Source organism: Panthera leo, chromosome A1 (genome assembly GCF_018350215.1).
Source record: "Panthera leo isolate Ple1 chromosome A1, P.leo_Ple1_pat1.1, whole genome shotgun sequence".
NCBI lineage: Eukaryota > Metazoa > Chordata > Mammalia > Carnivora > Felidae > Panthera > Panthera leo.
In genome coordinates, this window is record NC_056679.1 from 5978869 (window position 1) to 5991483 (window position 12615).

General features: G+C 44.0%; 1 protein-coding gene across 2 annotated transcripts in view; it reads right to left on the reverse strand.

Moving 5' to 3' along the window:
- Window positions 1-12615, reverse strand: part of RNF6 (ring finger protein 6) — a 36895-nt gene that overhangs the window by 13527 nt on the left and 10753 nt on the right. The window lies entirely within an intron of this gene.

Sequence of the window (12615 nt, forward strand, 5' to 3'; positions counted from 1 at the left end):
ACCAGCCTCCAGAGGCTGGCCCATAACTGCATTCCCATTCACACGGCATTAGCCAAGAAAGACAGATCTGAAATTTTGGGTTTTTCAAACAATATCCTGGGAAAATTGTATAGTTTGTCAGAAAGATGTTCAGATCAAGGTGGCAGGTCTGGCGGTTATATTGTTGGAGGGCATGGAATGAAATTATTGAAGTATATATAAAAACTAGTGGTTCTGTGTGTAACCAAGGGGAAATAGTGGTTTGGTGGTCATGGTCTGAGATGCAAAGTGGGAGATTGTGGTAGGAAGCCGGAGGTGGGGAGTCGGAGAAGGCAGCGGGGACAGGGGTGTTGAAGTATTGACGAACAGGAAGCAGTTGCCTCCCGGGGAAAACGATAATCTCCATTAATTTTTAGAATGGACCAGATACTAGTAACTTCTACCAGATTTCTCTTCAGGCACAGGAATATAGGGAGGCGCATTTGAGCAGAGAGCAGGGAATATACCAGGATCACGGGCTAAGCGGACAGTGAGCCCAGAAACGTAAGAGAATCCCTAATATCAAAAGAAGAAAAGCGGAAATGCCTTGCGTCCTATTTGTGTCTTAGGAGAGGCGGTCTATGGGCATTGTTTGGGTGGAGATCTTAGCATCCAGGGTGAAGGATCTCTCCCACAGTGAGCGAAGTCATCTCCAGTGGTGAGTCTTGGTCAGATACCATGTCATTTGAGATGACATGTTCTCCAGCGGTGAGCTCCTGGGCCAGGGATGTGGGACTGGGGTGTTCTTCTCAAGCGGGTACTTACTGGAGTTGATGTGGGTCTCAGCGTTTGCCACATTTGGTTGGAACGAATGTTTACTGGAGTGTAACCAAGCGAAAGCACCCAGACTGGCTGTAGTTGCCAGAACGGTGTGCAGCTGGACTCTTGACAGGGTTTTCGGTTTTGTTTTTGTTTTTGTGGAAGTTTAGATTCAAATGGGTCCCAAATCACATGACAGCTGCCTGGCCCAGGGGGCAGTCTACAGTTGATGGATCCTGGAAGAGTATAAATTGGCTAGCTAGGAGGGAGCATTCTCTTCCCAGCCAGAAACGCTTTGGAAATGTCCAAACGTTGCAATGCAAAGAGAAATTTCCATATATATCTTAAACCCGTTGGCACTGCATAATATAAGGTTGAAATAGCAGTAAACTTTATGTTAATAATTAAGAGCATGAATAGCAAATAAAAACCACCGTGACAAGTCAAGAGAGAGATCGCAGAAGAAAAGAGCTTTGTATTTCCTGCTTTTTGAACAGTGAACCACACGTTTTTAATTTGTACTGGGTCCAGCAAATTATGCAGCTGGCTCTGGCTTATACATTTCTGGGAGGAATGTAAATGGTATGACCATTTTGGAAAACAGTTTTGTGGTTTCTTGTAAAGGCAGCCACGCGTTTACCGCGTGACCTGGGGAGGGAAGCCGATTGAGCTAACTCGGTCACATTTGCACCCTACTGAAGAAAGTGAAAGAGATCGTATGATTGGGAGCCCTACCAGAACCACATAGAATGGAGGAAGAGTAATTCCCCCAGAAGAATGGAGAGACGAATGCTGAGCAAGCCAAAATTAATGGAGGCAGAAAATGGATAAAGGGAGGAGGACGGTAGTACAAGAAGTGAGGATATTCTATTACAGATGGTGAGGCTAGAATTTAAGTTTCCCACCCACCTCAGTGAAGCTTTTCTTCTTTGATTCAAGCCTTCGTTAAGGCATTATCTAGAAAAATGGCTTGTTTCTGCAAAGAATTGCTTTGTAAATTACATCTGAGGCAAATAAACGTGGATTAAACATATAATTATAATAATAATAATAATAATAATAATAATAATAATAATAAATATGAGGCCCCTGAAGTGCTTTTATGATTTGATGTTCCTACCCGGAAGTTTGGTTTCATACCAGGAAAGCCAGTTGACAGATACCCAGTGACCCAGCTGTGGGACCTATCTAGAAGCTTCCAGTACTGACCACTTGTTCACTACTGGGAGGACAAAGACAAACGGGGTATGTAGGTGTGCCTTAGTAGACGCCAAGATGATGGAAGAAAGAGTGCCATTCTGCCCTTATTCCGTGGATGTAGCTGTTGTAACAGTCTGGCCCAAACTGAAGAGCCTCCAGTTGTAAATGTGGAGAACCAAGGTCTGTTTTGGGCACCGCCACTGGCCTTTTGGTTGACTGGGGCAAATGATTCACTTCTCTGTACTTCATTTCCTTCCAACACAAGCATAAGTTATACCTCCTCAACCCACTGTCAAGTTGGCTTGTTATATAAATGAGTTCATAAGCATGAAATCTCTTGGCAAATGAAATTTCATAGAAAATTAAGATTACATGCTAGTTATTATTATTAGCACGAGGGAGAGGTGCTGGCACCCTCCCTTTCCCTTCCAGATTATTGGCAATGGGAGAAGATCAAATAAGGAGCATGACTGGATTTGGAGAATGACCTTTCAATACATTGCTGTCCATGAAACAAGGATCAGAGAGTTTTGTGGCTCTGGCAGCTTCCTGAGAACCCAGGAAATGGCTATGAATCTGGAAGAGGCATTAGTTGTTAAAACTCAGAGATGGGATATTTTTACAGTGATACAAGGCAGCTTCTTATCTCTTTCCTCACAGCATCACTAAAACAAAACCAAAACCAAAAATGAAAACCTTTAACTGATTCCCAGAAACACAGACTTTGCTTGCAGAAAAGCTGGAGGAGACGGAGGGGGTCAGTGAGCAAGAATGAAAATAGTATGGTACATTTGGAAAGGAAAAAAAGAGACCTCATTATCACACTGGCAGATACTAAGAATAAATGATGAACAAAAGTACCTCAAGGCTAAGCCAAATGGATCACAAATTGGATATGAGTCAGCAACGCAAGTCCTTTATTAGGGAAGCGCAGGCCTGAGTACAATGTTAATAATATTTTCTGCTGATTTTTATGAAGCACTTACTATGTGCCATGGACTTTTAAGTGTATACATGCATTTAATCCCACAGGGTAGGTGTGACTGTTACTCAATTTCACCAACGAGGAGAATGATGGCCAGTAAGTTAAAGTATTTCCACAAGTCCTCCTAGCCATTATGTGGCAAATCTGGGACTTGAGCTGGTATCTGTCACCAAAATCCTGTTCCTAATCCCCGTATTGTAAACTGACCCCCAGAGAGCTCCCTGCTCACGTAGACACAGGTTGCAGTTCTGGGCTTTGGCAAAGGGGCTCGGCAAACCTTATGAGGATTCAAAGGATAGCAGTGAAGGGAATAAGGTGACTTCACTTGGAGAAGAGAAACCTAAGATATGATCCATGGCAATGTTAACCTGTCTGGTGGCAAACCAGTCTGGGTGGTTTGGGGAAGCAGAGGAGTCAGAGTAAACCGGAATCCAATTGTGATTGTTTCCAGAAGCGACCAACGCTAAATATCTGTGGCAGTCGTGAAGACGCAGCATCAAGACAACCTGGTGTGGGCTGTGTAAGTGACTGACAGCCCCCAGGTGTCACACTTTTGGGTCTGCTCTGGCACTCAGGCGCAGGCTGCCCCCGGGCCGCCCCTAGCCGATGACCGAGCCTGAGGACGTATAAGAGCTGGGCCATTCTTGCCCAATGGGGGACCACTCTGTCAGCCCTGACTCTCCATCTGAGAGTCTCAGAACCACCCAGTGGTCTGAAGCGTCTCCTGCCCAAGCCTCCTCCTTCTCCCTTCCTTCCTTAGGGATCTTACCTAGAGCCTAGCCTGGAGGTTCTCCTCGCCTACTCCTGCTCTCTCCCCTTTAATCTTAACAGGTGTTTCCCCAGTAGATCCCTCGTATATAATCCTGCGTTGGTGTTCACTTCTCAGAGACCCAAACGGATACAATACTGAGTGTGTAGTGAAAGGGAAATGATAACTTTGTCTTTAAAAGCAGGCATCGCAATTAGTGATTAAGAAAAAGTACAGGCTCTTGGGACCCAAAGAGGATGTGCTTAGAAGACGGTCCACTCTTCTCCTAGGCCTGAGATTCTAAGAGTCTGTATTTGGGGTGTAAATCTAACAGGTTGAATGTTCTCAGCTTATTTTATTTTTAACAAAATTCACTGTATTATGAAAGTAAGAATTATGACCTTAAGGTATTATCTGAACGATAATGAGAAACGCCTGAAATGACATCTTCATTGCACCTGTCACCATCTGTGATCTGAAACCTGCACTGCTCTAACAGATGCTATTAAAATGATTGCAAAAGTGAACAGCGACCAATACTCATTAGAAACAGATGGCCGCAGATCTCAGGCTTGAGCCCTCACAAACCAGCCCCGGAGCTGGAGCCCCGTCCCGAATCCCTCGAGCAGCACGACTCAGCTCAAACTTCCCCAGAGTCCTAAAGAGTCCAATAGTCTCTGGTACAGCATTTATTTGCCCTGCACAGGTTAAAAGAGGCCTTTCCCTATACTGAGGCATCAGCCTTACAAGACCAATAGTTAGACATACTTCAGCAGTGAATATGTGGTCAAGCTTTGAATAATTCTTTGCAATTAATAAAGTAAGACATTTAAAAAAGTTACAAGGCTACAACGTCTTCCTTCTAACCAACTGTGGTGTGTGACCTTGAATAAATTGTTTAAGCCATCCAGATCACATACACACACAAAATTCTGTGTATGTGGCAGGTCAACATTACAAACTCATTGAAGTTGTAATTCTCACCCCCTGTTAAGGGGTTATGGTTTTTCTTTGTTTCTCATGAGGACTGGACTATTTCAGAAAATGCCTTTTCATAGGGATAGAGTATACTCCCCTTAGGTGGATGTGGTAATTCTCCCTCTCTGTATATTGAGAGTCAAGAAACTTAAACCTCTGTTCTCACCGCGACAAACTATGTAAAGAGCTTCATGATAATGTTACACTGAATAAGAAGGTGTTTGCTCTTATCAGCTCCCAAGATACAAACAATTCTACTATCAGACGGAATAAACACTCTTTAAGATTAAACCTGAAACCTTTCTCTTGGCAAGAAAAAACCCCCAACAATCTGAGTACAGTTAATGGTGAGACACATTCAGAATTAAGCTGTAAAAGGGCCACCCTCTTCTCTAAGGCTCTGGCAACCACTAGGTTCCTCTCCCAGTTGGCTGCGTGGCTCTTGCACAATCAAAATGACCAGCCTGTCTGCCCGCTCTTTGGCTGGAAGGCCCTTTGCCCCCTCCTGGTGGTTGGGGAGAGAGAAAATGGAAGCAGTGAGAGATACAAAGGCAGAGCGCACACAACCAAAGCCGCCATTTATCAAACAGGGTGGCCTGATGCAGGAACTCGACCCAGTTGGGCCACTGTGGTAAGTAAACAGAGCAGCTGCGACAGGCCATTGACGAAAGGGCAACTTGAAATTTGAGAAAGGCATCCTTGGGGCCCCTGGTTGGCTCCAGAGGTAGTGACCTCAGGGTCCTGGGTTCAAGCCCCACATTGAGGGTAGAGCTTACATTAAAAAGAAGAAGTACAAAAGAAAAGAGAATGGCACACTTTATAGAGTCTCAAGCACTACCATACCACCATTTGCGATAAATTTTTTAAAATATTTTTTCAATTTCATTCTTTGTTAACTTGCAGGAATATTATTAGATTTTTCTGCTTTTTGGCTGTACTCAAATCATATTTCAGAAACATTCTGGGTAGTGTAGATTTTGGGGGGGCTGCCCTGGGGGCATTTCCCCTCTTGCCTCAAACCACAAAAATATGGTAGCTATTGTATCTATGGTAAATGGGTTCCAAGTTTAAAAAAAAAAAAATCTGGGTCACCTGGGAGGCTCAGTCTGCTAAGCGTCCAATTCTTGATTTTGGCTCAGATTATGATCTCACAGTTCATGAAATCGAACCCCACTTTGGGCTCTGTGCTGATAGCGCAGAGCCTGCTTGGGATTCCCTCTCACCTTCTCTCTTTCTCCCCAAATAACTAAATAAACATAAAAAATCTCACAAACAAGCTTTTAATGTATAAGGTATTTGTAAGCCAGGCCTACCTATATATGAAACTTATATTCATTTCCTTATTAAATATATACTTAGTGACCTACTAGGTACCAGGCATCACACTAGGTGCTGTGGACAAGTTCAAGGAGCTCACAGTTCTTTACAGAAGGTGTAGTGTAAGTGAAGTGCATAATGGGGAGTGAGCAGGGCCATATCATTACTTTCACGGGCTCTTAGCAGCTTTGTGTTGCTGGGCCCCTTTGTCCATAAAAAGTATTAAAATTATGTTCTACTACTGTTATTAAAGAGAAATATAATACAGTTTGGATTACTTGCTCTTTTTTCTCTTGCAGATTTTAAAAGAAATTAAAACATTAAAACAAATTTTCTTAATGTTTATTTTTTAAGAGAGAGAGAGGGGGCGCCTGGGTGGCTCAGTCGGTTGAGCATCGACTTCAGTTCAGATCATGATCTCGCTGTTCATGAGTTCAAGCCCTGCATCGGGCTATGTGCTGAGAGCTCAGAGCCTGGAGCCTGCTTCACATTCTGTGTCTCCCTCTCTCTCTGCCCCTCCCCCACTCGTGCTCTATCAAAAATAAATAAACATTTAAAAAAAATTAAAAAAAGAGAGAGAGACAGAATGCAAGCAGGGGAGGTGCAGAGAGAGACAGGGAGACACGGAATCCAAAGCAGGCTCCAGGCTCTGAGCTGTCAGCACAGAGACCGACACGGGCTAGAAATCATGGACCGTGGGATCATGACCCGAGCCGAAGTTGGATGCTTAACCACCTGAGCCACCCAGACATCCCAGAAATTAAAACATTTTTGTGGGCCTTTAAAATTATCCTGGGTTGTAGACATTGTGCCTGCTATGCTTAACGGAGACATCAGCCCTGGAGATGACAAGGTGAGGGTTTGCAAGAGGTGACATTTAAGGTCAGAGTTAAAGGATACACAGGAATTAATCAGAAAGGCAAGCAGGGAAAGGCCATCACAGGGAGGAAGAATAGCGTGGACGAAACCCTAAAGTGTGAAGGGCAAGGTTAAGGGCCCCCGCAAGGTAGAAAATGAGGTTGGTAAAGGTAGGCAGAGGATAAAATATGAAGAATCTTGTATGTTGTACCAAGAACAGGCAGGAAGTAATGGAGAACAGCTGAGGAGTGTCATGTCTAGACGTGTCTCGTACAAAGATTGCACCTGAGTGATTGTAAGGCTAGGAGACCACGTTAAGAGATGAAGGCAAGGACCCGAGAAATGGGAACGAAAATGATGAGGATTCCAAGAACACGGGTTGGTCAATCGGACAGAAGTAAAGATGCAGAAGTCTGGGTTCTTATTTATTCCCTTCTCAGCCCTTTAATTAGTGCCTGACTACCTACCCATCAGTCACACACCAAAGAAAACCAAGCAACCAAGTTGGCTATGGGAAACAGGCATTTTTCCTGATCACTCTCCTGTTCATCTGATTAAACTAATTTCTCTTGGCCTTTTGATTTATCTCCAGTCCCTCCTGTTCTGACACCCTATTGAAACCCAGTTCTCCATCTCTAAGGGGTATCAGTGCATTGGTCACAATTTTGTACTTGACCTCTGATTCTTTGCGTCCACAGCTATGACTACAAGGTACGCCTGCTGCCCATTCTGACCCCTCGGGCCCATCCTAGCCAAGCCAGTCCCACCTGACCTCCAGACAGGGAAAAGGGATCAGACTTTTCTGCCTTAAATGAACTGGTGAATGGTTAGAGGTGATAGAGTAGGCAGTCAGTTAGCTAGGTGTGAGCAGGGAACAGGCATGTGTTTTCTGTTTAGAGAGGAGGAAACCAAGTTTCAAAGAGCTGGCAAACCCCCGGGGGGAGGGGGGAATGCTCTCTTCCCTAGGATCACTACCCTTCAGTGACCTATAGCTTCCTTATGATACATTTACACTGCAGTTCTGACCCCTACCCCCTTGCGGGGGGATGGCTGCCATGACAGTTCTGACAAGCACCATACAGGGCCCAAAACGCCCACTCCTGTTGGTAGGAGGAGTCCCTTAGGAGACCTCAGAGGCCACACCGGCTATGACCCATAACCTATTCAAACATAAAAAGACGACCCCAAACCCTGATGTGTAGCCACCTCTGGACCTGCCTGCTCTCCCATCTCGAGAGTGTACTTTTGCTTTAGCTGCTATTTTAAAAAAAAATTTTTCATGTTTATTTATTTTTGAGAAACAGAGTTGAGGGGGGGAGGGAGACACAGAATCGGAAGCAGGCTCCAGGCTGTCAGCAGAGGGCTTGAAGCCACGAGCCGCGAGATCATGACCCGAGCCAAAGTCAGACGCTTAACCCACTGAGCCACCCAGGCGCCCCTTGCTGTAGCTGCCATTAAACAGCTGCTTAAGAGTTTGGCTCTGAGTTCTTTCTTGGCCAAACTCAAGAACCCAGGCCAGGGAATGGCATGGACAGAGCTCAGAAAAGAGGGTGAGGAACAGTTTGACGGAAAAGGATTACTACTTCAGTTCTAGGCGTGTTGGCTCTGAGGTTCCAAAGAGGCAGCCTGGTAGACATTAACCAAAGCAGCCACAAATATGATCCTAGCGGGGCGCCTGGGTGGCTCAGTCAGTTTAAGCGTCCGGCTCTTGGTTTCAGCCCAGGTCATGATGTTTGTGAGTTCGAGCCCCGCATCAGGCTCTGTGCTGACCGTGCAGAGCCTGCTTAGGATTCTCTCTCTCCCCCTCTCCTCTGCCCCTCCCCTGCTCACACTGTCTCTGTCTCTCTCAAAAATAAACAAACTTAAAAAAAAAAACCGTGGTCCTAGAATTCAGGAGAATGTTCTGAGCTAGAGATGGAGATGTGTGTGCGGAATTCACATAGTAGGCCTTAGGCTATCCTCAGAAAGGCCTTCGTGAAAGACGGACCCTTAGCTGGCGTCTAGGCACTTGATCTGGGGAGTGTTTCCACCATCCCCCTACTGAAAGAAGTGTCTCAACGTGCCTAAACCGCAAATAATGTGGTTCATGCTGAACACTTGCTTTCCTTCTGGGAGTCTGGGATTTTGGTACATGCCAGGCAGAGGTGCCTACATGACCGGCCCCCAGTAAAAATCTCGGGCACTGAGTCTGTAATGAGCTTCCTTAACAACAACACTTCTTCCATGTCCCATTTGGTGCTGGAGGAATGCGTGTCTTGTAGGACTGCACTGGGATAGGACTCTTGGAAGCTTGACTGGTTTCATCCAGACTTCGCCCCATGTCCCTTTGCCCTTTGTCTCCTTTCCTTATAATAAATCTTAGCTGTGAGCACAACTATATACTCAGTCCCATGAGTCCTAGCCAACCACTGACCTGGAGGTGGTCTTGGGATCTTCAAACAGAGAGTTATCAGGAACATTAGGTGCTTCAATGATGGGACTGAAAATATAATTAAACCGCTCCCAATCTACGTGCTTGCGCTGGACTGGCCACGTGACCTGACCCCAACTGATCAGAGTGGAATGGTCACTCTGCATCACCCTTCAGACGAAAATGAAGAAGCCTCCTTCCTATTGTAAAACACACTGTCTGAAATGCAGCAAAGGGACAATGGCAACACTCAAAGGAAGATTAAAGAAAGCCCCCAAACCACACCAGAAGTAAAATCTATTTAGCTAAGCAATAGAAGCGTCCTTTTAACAAAATACTGAAAGAAAGAAAGAAAGAAAGAAAAGAAAAGAAAAGAAAAAAGGAAGAAAGAAAAAAAAGAGAAAAGGAAGGAAAGAAAAGAAACAGAAAAAAAGAAAAGGAAGGAAGAAAAGAAAAAAAAGGAAAGAAAGAAAGAAAGAAAGAAAGAAAGAAAATGAAAGAAAGAAAGAAAAAGAAAGAAATAAAAAGAAAAGCCCTAAAGGTGTTGTAAGGGTCATGGCTATTCCCTCTAGTAAATCAAGAACAATACAAGACTTGTGGTGTTTGAGACGAGACCCCAAATGAAACTGTTAAGGAGCTAATTAAAGTTTTAAGGCACTTGTCCAAAAAGCCCCTAACCTATTGTACAGAGACCTGTTCAACATTATGGCAGTTCCTGAACCAAGGATTCACATCAAAGTGCTAAGATCAAAACTGTTCACTAGCAACCTCTCAAACCTTCGAGCCCCTGCCACTCACCCCCACCACCAGTATGGAAATTCTCGCTGGTTATCTTTCTGAAAGTGGCCCTCATTCAGGATTAGGCCAGCCAAATTGGCTGACCAAACAACTTAGTCTACATCCAGATAAGAGAGTCAACAAAGAGATGCTTACAAGTCTCCTTATTTCTATCATTCATCCTTCTAAGCTTGCTCAGCAAGATGTGTGTACATTCTATACCAGTAATCAGTGTAATCAGTGACGCTTCTTTCCCCCTTTTTTGTTTGATCTTTATTCCACTTCACTCTATCAGGTAGATAGGAGCCACATTTATCATTTATCCCATAAGCTGGATGGTAAGAAGTCACAATGAATCAAATCCAATCTAATGGAAGAGTGGACACCATCCAGTTCACTATTATGAATCTGAACTCGTTAAGAGTGGCTAAATTGTGTCACCTCACAGTACAGAAGCTGTAAATGAATTTGTATCGTTTCCCATCGGGGAGAATGTGAAAATGTTTTGCAATTGCACAGAAGACAGTTGGATTCTGGTTATAAATAGGGGCATTTCTGAGGTTAAATGGGTGAGAAGGAAGTGTACATATATGCTAGGCAACCAAGAGGTTACACTTTCCAAACAAGACATTAATACAATCGAGGAAAAATACACGTGAAAGCTTTATTTTGGAGAAGATATGGGATTACACTACTAAAAAAAGGGGGGCGGTTAAGAAAAAGAAAAGTATAGGAGCCAACTCAGACTCTTCAGAGATTTAATGCTCAAAATAAATTAAAAAAAAAAAAAAAAAACTTGCTGAAAGTAATTGAAGATCCCTAATTATTCTAAGGGCAGATATGTTCAGGACCTAATACCTCCATAGTCACTGAAAAGAACTCACAACCTGCCTGTAGACATTGAGGAAAACGGTCACCACTGACACAGTCATGTCCTGTGGAACATGGAACATTTGGCGTTCTCGGTGACAGATGGCTTGCTGGGCAATCATCTTCTGTATTAACAGGCACCCCAGCTCTCTGACCTCCAACGTCCCACGGGATTGAGGAAGAGACCCCAGAGGAGCTTGCTGCCACTGCAAAGGGAAGAAGAACTGCCCACGTATGTGGAGTACTATTTCCACACAACGTCTTCCTCCTCTGGCCAGACGTTATTCAGATGGAGAGGTGCAGGAAGATTGGAAATTCACTGGAAGTTCTTGTCCAGGAGTAGTATTTGTGAAAAGACCTCAGACTCAACTTATTAACTACGATCCTTCACAAGGGTCTTCAGGTCCCATCTCTTTTCTGGACCCATCCTCACAATACAGATCCCGCTTTGTAACTTTCGGGAGCAGTCCTCCCGTTGTTTGCGGACCAAGCCTTTCTGCTTTTCCAGAATGCAGTTGAGGGGGAAAAGGACAAGCTTTGGAGGCAAACAGTCCTGTGTGTGACTCTGAACTCTGCTACTCGCTATGTGAAGTGGCCATAACACTTCAAGATCTTGGGAGGCTTAAATTACAAATTGGCGTTAAAAACTGAAAGGAAAATAACCACAGGGCAAATAACAGGTAGTCAAGTACGGGTCAATGCTACTTGAAACTATACACATCTGGGATACAAGAGGGAAAGCAGGTGGGAGGCTGACAGTTTTGAAATACAAGTTTGCAAGGCAGCCACACTATAAAGAATAAGCTCTAAGGACACGACATGGAGCACGATATTCAAATGAAGCGTTTCAAACTATTTGTTCCTTTCTATATTGGAACCATAAGGCATGCAATCATTGCTAAATAGAGGCTATAAATAGATAAAGAGCCTTTGTATTTGTCATCAGCTTTGTTTACTGGGAAATGAATGAAAATATTACAGAAAACACTCCTTTGTTCCCGACTAGGATACCAATTTACAAAACACATGAAGCCTGCTGCTTAGCGGGAATTTTCCATAAACTGTACCATGTAGTTCTATCTCAAATGCCGATTTGGGGTCCCTTCAATGCTGGTCCTAACCATGTCTTGCAAAGGACCAAGTCAAAGAATCAACGTGCTTGTATTTTTTCCTTTATCCCTACTTTTTTTTCATTCCCCCCTTTCTTTGTTCTCCTCTTGATTTTCCTAACTGATCAAGCCAGGGAAGGTAGAACTTCCTGAAGAATATTCCACATGAGCAAAAAATGCTGGATTTAGTCTCTGGTCATACTGGGAACAAACGGTATCACTGAAACGAGGGAGAGGTGCATATTTAAGATAAATGTCTACATTGGCATGGCTTGAAACACCTCTCTCTCTTCTATTCGGGTGATTTTCCATCTGTGAATATATCGCTCTCCCACTTCATACTGAACAAGAAACCAAATAATGTCCTTTTTTCCCAACATTTTTACTCTCTTCTCTCTCTTTCCAGTTTCACTGCCATCGCGCTAGGTTAGCTAGTAACTGAGGATGATGATAACCGATGATAAAAATGACCACAGTGGTTCCTTTATTAAGGTTTTTTTGCTTCCCCCCTCTCTCTACTCCACTGTTATGAACACTACACCACACCAATTTTCCTGAAACATGAAAAATGATCTTACCATTCGCC